This window comes from Saccostrea cucullata, unplaced genomic scaffold (assembly GCF_032062105.1).
Source record: "Saccostrea cucullata isolate Sc308-1 unplaced genomic scaffold, CSIRO_AGI_Scuc_v1 ctg1045, whole genome shotgun sequence".
In the NCBI taxonomy this organism is placed as follows: Eukaryota; Metazoa; Mollusca; class Bivalvia; order Ostreida; family Ostreidae; genus Saccostrea; species Saccostrea cuccullata.
Window position 1 is genome coordinate 78,568 of NW_026933980.1, and position 7,758 is coordinate 86,325.

The window sequence follows — 7,758 nt, forward strand, 5'->3', positions numbered from 1 at the left end:
TGGCCCCTCTAGATCCCTTAATTTAGGGGTCAGCCCCTTTTTCCGACATATCATTTGAAAGATCTTCTTATTCTGCACAAATTATGTTCTATGTATTTTAACAAAATATTTTTAGTTTAGAAGATAAAAAGCAAAATATGAGTGATTTTTGGTTCTTTTAAGCGTTCTAATTTTTGACCCATATATAGCACTATTTTGAATAGAGAAATCGAAAAACAAAAACCGATGTGCACAATTTCAATCCTTCTATTATATAAAATCAGTAGAATTTCTGCTCCAGCTTTAGCTGTCTCTGAGCCTTTGTCTGGAAACGAAAGCCTATAATTTTTCATTTATAGGAAAATAACTCAAAACCGGAAGTGACTTTTTGAAATTTTAGACAGCATTCTGATAGAGTTTAGTAACTTCTAGTACTGAAAATTTGAGCGAAATCAATTGAGAAATGAGTGAGATATGAGGCTTCAAAGTTGGCGTCTAGGAAGTAGAAGAAACTTTACCAACAGAATCAGCAGGTCTTCCGTTGGAAACGGGAAACCTTAATGATTCTTGATCATCATACCGCTTAGTTACTAGTATGTGTGAAAAAGGCATGCGTCTAAATGATGGAGAAGATAGTCGAGAAGATTTTGAAAACTTATAGTCAGGTGAAAGTCAAACAAAAACGATACCCTTTTAAACTTTATCAATTCCTCAAGTAAATGTCCCCGCATAACTATAAATGGTGTCTTCCCACTTAGCCAAAATTCTGAAAAAAGTACAGGTAACTGGTTTTGGCTAAGTGGGAATGGTGTACAGGTAAGGGGAGGGAGAGAACAAAAGAAATTAATTACATGTGAACTATAGTCTGTTTTAGATGAACACTAGAAAAAGTCTGACAATTTAATGAATTGTATTGAAATCAATATTTATTAATAAATTCATATTTTAATTAATTCAAATTAATAGTTACTAAGTATTATAATAATTTTTTTTATTTTATTTGCATTGATTTAATTTGTATTTTTTTTTATTTTATATCTACTCATTTTTAATTCATGAGATTTGATAAATTAACTTATTTGAAATGTTTTAGTGCCAGTTCTATTACACTCTGTATCACAGTACTGGTGAAAAAAAATTAACACAGTCATGCAAAAGTAAGGTACTGGTAATGCTTTTGAAATCTGGAATCTGTACCATAAATCATGTGTTTAAATGAAAATGAGTAAAATTCTGATTCATGTAATTAAAAGAAATCAAATAAAAAAAAAACAATTGAATTTAATAGGATGATTGTATTATAAAATTAATGTTACTGCAAATAGTGTTCATTTTAAATTTGCATCTAATACTAAGGTTTTTTTTTCTTTCATGCATAAAATGCTGGATTTCTAATCCTTATAAACAAGCAATTACAAAGGAATATGGACATTTTTATAAAGATTCTACTTCTAAAAGATTTTTTGTACATTATGAATTAAATATCAGTTCGGACACATTTTCTAGTATACTGAATTAATCAAATATATCATGATCATTTAAACAAATTCAATATTACAACAATAGAGGATTATCTGAGTTGTGTTTTATATTTTGATTTTTTTTTTTTTTTTTTTTGTCAATATTTATTTTTATCGGATAACAAATTTATCAGAAAAAGACTTCTATGGCATTGTACCACAAACACTAAAAAAAATTAACCATACTATAGTAATAACATACTATGTGATAAAATTTTATTCCGAAACAAGTGCATGTGCATTGTAATTTGGCGTATAACAAATTAATTTTAAACACCTATGCACAAAAGCACTTATCTCAATTTCAATCATGTATGTACACAAGTTCTAATAATTAGCATTAATATTTCTGCACAATAAATTTAACTCAATTTCTATTCTTTTCAATTTTTCTATCGATCTCTTTATTTTTTAGTTATTAGTAAAAAAAAATTAAATCAATGTTGAAAAACAATTTATTAAATCATTTTTTAATTAATTCATTTAAATAAATCATACTTAACATTCTCCATTCTCTTTTCATAGCTATTGCCATAACTTGTGCTTTTAAATACAAATATTATTTTATGTTCTTTTTAAACATTTAATTGATACAAAGTAGAACTTTATTAATTAGTCTTATATCTAAAACAAATTTGTAATTTGTAATTTATTTATTGCTCAGGATAAACATCCTATGGCATATAACAAAATGTACAATAATATTTACATAGGAAATGAACGGTTGTACATATGATGGGAAAAAAAGTCACAATGATACTGTATGACAGGGATCTTATAACTGTCCTTTACAGATTTACAAATGTAATAAATACAATATGCATGTAAAGTTTACATATATCATACATATAAATTATTGGCAGTTCCTTATTTCAAAAGCTTTTAAAATATATTTTCCAAGATTACAGAGTTCTTTGACATTATTAACACTAATAAGCTGTATAAATTTAAACACAGAGGGTTTACTCCAATAATATTTCTTAATGAATTTTTTTCTCAAGTCTACGTATTTAGGGCATATGAGTATAAAATGATATTCATCCTCTATATCTTTATGTGATTTACAAATTGGACAAAATCTTTGGTCTCTTGAGATATTTTTATGCCTACCAGTTTCAATTAATAGGTTGTGCGAGGACAAACGAATTTTAGAAATATATTCATGATATTTATTTGATTAATGAACCATTACACCACAGGTAAATATAACAGGTAATAAGCCTAAAACAGACTATACACATGTGACCACTCAGGTGTGAAAATCCCAATTTTGGCTAGATGGGAATAAGAAATTCAGAATTTTGGCTAAGTGGGAATAAACCCTATAAATTGATACCAGACACATGCATCGCCTAGATATTTAAAATCAAAGTACTCAGAAGTACAGAGAGCCGGGCTCATTTACAGAGTAGAATGAATTTCTTACATGAATCATACGTTTATATTCTATTAACAGATAAACAAGAATACCTTGATGTAACCATCAATTATCGCCCGGGAAATATATAAAGTAAACAATGGGAAATGAGTCTTGATCATCAAACCGTTTCGATATGTGTGAAAAGGCATGCGTCTATACGATACCATTTTAAACTTCAATTCCTCGAGTAAATGTTGGCTGCATAAAATATAAATTGAAGTTAGACTCATGGATCACCTATATTCAAAAATGTATTTAATTTTTCAATTTTTAAATATAAAACGCGAACTGTGCAGAGTACGTTTTTCTGCGAAAGGTAAAATTCGATGTTCTAAAAAAAGGGACCTGTCATTTTTTCGAAAGTAAATGATAATCAACTTTATATATTAAATATGAAAAACATATCTATTTTTAAAGATTCACTTTATGGAAGTAAATATATTATGTATCTAGTTGTTGGGGGGGCTAAACCAACAAAAAAAGGTAAACCCCAATTTTCAATGCCTATATTATGTATATATTTGCAAGAAAAGGGGGGACCCCCCCCCGCCCCCACGTTACCATTTTATTCCTTTTTACTATCGATATTTTCATTGAAAGGCCGTTTTCCCCTTTTATCGAATTTTTCATGTCGCATAAAAACGTACTCTACCCAGCTCCTGTTTATATTCTCAAAGTGAAATACATTTTTAGCCGGGCTTATTGCTCAAAGAGCAATTGCCGGCTTATGTCATCCTGTTTAAGACCTTAAGCATCTTTTTGATGTCAACTTCAGAGTACTAGTGTGTGCAATCAGAAATTTTTAACAAAATAATTTTGCAAATGACCAATGACCAGGTACACTGTAAGTAAATTTACAAGTTCCATTTTTATTGAAAAAGCAGCTGTCAATGATCTCAGAAAGCCTGGAATTTCATTATCGTGGGAAATGGTTGTGTATGAAAATGAAAAGTCATAGGTATTTAAGCTGTTTATTTTAGTAAAATCTGGTCATTTCAAATTGTCCAAAAGTTCTTTGGAATTTTTGAGTATCCACATCTGATTCACACCACTTCTTGAATGTATGGTTGCACAGTACTCTTGAAGTTTTTCCTTCACAACTGTCAATATCTCAGTGAGGAGTAAGAAAGAGGCTTTGTTGAACATTTACTGGCACCTGCAATGCATCTTTGTTTGAAAGGATTTTTATGAAGTTTCGGAATACAATATATATAGGGTAGTTCAAATTCACTTTGGCTCTGTAGAATATTAAAAATATTCAAAACTGGCATATGATTTTGAAGAATTTCTTCCTTAGAAAGCGTAGTATTGAGTATTAATAGGATTACCACTTGTAGAATTGAATCCAAGTTCTTCTAGAATGCAATTTATATAAGGAGCCTTACAAACGAAGACGATGTTGTTACCTGGTTTGTCGGCGAGGACCAGTACGTACTGATCATATAATCTATCTACATGTAATTCTTTTTTCATTTCTGGATTATTGAATACAGAAGGATAGATGGTTTTCATATTGCCCCTCAATCTTTTGATATGCGACTTTAACAATGATCTGAAACGTTTAAGCCAGTCTGACAAAGTGTAAACGTCTTTTTTTTCATATCTGGTCCATCGTCTGGGGTAATTTTCAACAGAATCCATAATATTTATGAAATTCCGATGCAAGTTGAAGGATCGGAGTTCCCTATATTTAGGACCTTTTGAAATAAGTGATCTAAGCTCCTTATTATTAACTATATTTAAGCCATCTGTAATAACGTGTCCAGCAGTACTATATAGTTATAGGGCGAAGAAGAACATATGAACACGATGGAGGATTATGTTTCAGATACTCGGTATCAAGGTAATGTAATTTTTTTTTTTGTAATTGAAAAGTTTGGAAGCAATGGTCGATATATATACGTAGGAAATACAAGGTGTAGTCTTTAACCTGAAATATGGTTGAATATAAGGCTGGACCCTGTTGTGATTAAGAATATTACTTATACGGTGTTAACCGCGCGTAAATTCCTTTATTGGCATATTGGAGTTTAAGGAAAAGACGCGGATTGTTTTAGCTGCATTTTCTTCAGTAAAACGTGCGGGTTTAAAAAGCCTATGATTCGCAATATCCATAATCACAGATCCGAGCCAATATTCTGGTGTCGAGGAATCAAAAATAGGACTTTCCTTTGCCTTTTTCAAGAAGAATATTTAAAAGTTTCAAAGGGACAGAGTAACGTCTCTGTGTATGGTTAAAAAGTCCCATCACATTTAAACTGTTACACTGTAGACTGGAAAGATTTCCAACACAATTGACATTGCCATTACATCAAAGGGAAAGGCTGTCTCTGGTTTTCTAATCCTCAATTCTTCTTGTTGTTTACGGAAAGGCGTACTCAGTTACGGACTATTTGTGTGATAATAAAACTTTTTATTATTTTTTACATGAGCCTCCAATTAATTCAGACAACATTTTTGTCAGTTCTCTGTGGTTGTCAATGAAGCTGTAATCTGACATGGTGCTGTTGTTCTCCTCCATGAATTCCACTGTGTCAATTATTCCTTTTTTCTTCTTTTCTAACTCAGATTTCACAAGGTTTAGTTGGTCATTCTTTTTAACCAAATTGTTTCTTATTGTTTGTTCATAATGTTTTCCGATTTCTGTCAGTCTGGCTATTAGTTCTTCAAAATGATCCTGTAGCTTTTTAATCCCAGTGTCACATAGTTCTTTATTTTCTGTGATTTGTTGTGGAATCTCCATTCATCGAGAACAATATTGTAACGGGTATGTATTAGTGCAATTACTAATCTCTTACCCCACCCACCCCCACCCCATGTATAAAGAAAATTTAGGCGTGGTCTTCCCCATTCTCTGTCCAGAACATTTATTTGGTGATACAGGGTTTACACAGGTCCCTGCGATGACCATTTTGAATAGTAAAAATGTTATATATCTTTGAATTTTGACTCCCAAATTAATTGACAGCGAATATACTCCCAGCGAACAAGTTTGAAAGGCAAAATTCAAATGTTTAAGGAATTAAGCTTATTTTAATCTATGTTATTTGATATAATATAACTTGGTTGCAGTGTACTGTCTTCCCACAATTTTTTATTAAAATCATAACACGAAATTTTCTTTAATAAAAATTGTGGGAAGACAGTACGCTTTATAAACCACAAAAGCTGTTTTGTCTGTACTTGCGACAAGGAGTGATATATAAATTTGCAAATGGGGACTGGATGGAAATTAGGTGAAGGATATAAGAACAATAAACAGATCGAACATTAACCTACATGTAGTAGCTCGCTGTTAGATACATGTAACTCAAATTAGTGGTTTATGAGATGTTCCGGAAATGTTTTTTTGTATAGCGGAAACCTTGAGAACATGTAGGCCTTGGAGCACTATACAGCTAGGTTTAGAAAATGAAAAAAAAAACAAAACAAATAGAACAGTGCGCGTTACGCATGAGATATAGAATTGTGCCAATAGAGCGATCGATTATTTAAGAAGCTCAAAATGAAAAAAAGAAGCTAATTTTACTTATATTTTAGAAAGAAAACAAGCTTAAGAATTCGAAGAAAGAACAGATGAACCAATGGATATCGAAAACATGTATATAATTACAGTCAAGATTTTTTCCCTAGCAAACAGAGTATGAGCGTCAGAATATTGTTTTAAATTAAAATTCATTTTACAAACATGTATGATAAAATTTTTAAGTACATGTTTTCGAAGCAGTTCAGATAAGCTAGGTACAGATATCATCCCATTTGCATTTATTTCATCATATATCAAAAATATAATGTATGCAATATACTGTGAAACCTTCTAGACCGACATGCACAGGTGTCGATATAGACAGCTTTCACTATACATTGAAAATAGAATTTAATATCAAAAGTAAATTATGTATCTTTCACTTCAAGAAAAACAATCAAATCAAGAAATATGATATTAGACATAAAGTCTCCAGAAATATATAACTGCACTGTCAATACCATAGGAAGGTGTGTTATATTTGTTTTATATATAGGTGAACGCTTAGCTATATAGAGACATTTTTAATGATTCTCCAACATCTATCCCCTCCCCATCTCCTCAAAACGGATGTAGGAAAAAGTTCAAAGGTACAGGGACTAAAAAGTACGGAAGGAGGTCAGTTTTAAACAATTACTAGAGGTGTAAAAGTTTTCAATCCTTTTATTTTCGTTGACTCTTTACATGTAAATTATCCAACACTTGCTGTGCATAATGTGTGAATTTTTCCTATACACGTACTTAGTAAATAATGTTTCATTTTCAAGTGATTTTATCGTAGGCCGGAAAATGAACTTTTAAAATAGAGAATCACCCATTCATTTTATCCCCCTCTCTCTCTTTCTCTTGGAAGGACCGGAGTACCAAATACTTATACAACTTGTTTGTGTACTATGATTTCCACATATACATGTTTTATACGTTTTTGATACAGCAGGGGACATTTGAATTGTACAAATAAAGAAAAAGAGAGTATTATGGTCAGGGTGTTTTATGTGGGTACCAGGTCTTCTTGGTATTGTGCTGTCTGTGGCATGAGAAGAAAGTCTTTAAAACGAATCCCTTTAGCTGCTCGCAGAGATGTTTTTATAGAACAGAACATTTTATTTCTAATTTAGAGCCCATAACAGACAAGTATGAAATTGTTACAATAATAAGGAAAAGATAAGCCAATGAATAGCAAAACAATTATACAATTAGCGGTTGACATAAATCATTTCAACAATAATCCTGTCTAAAAGGAATACATCAAATATGCATGTATGTGTAAAAGACTAATGGTACTATAACATGTTATCATTTATAAATTTGCC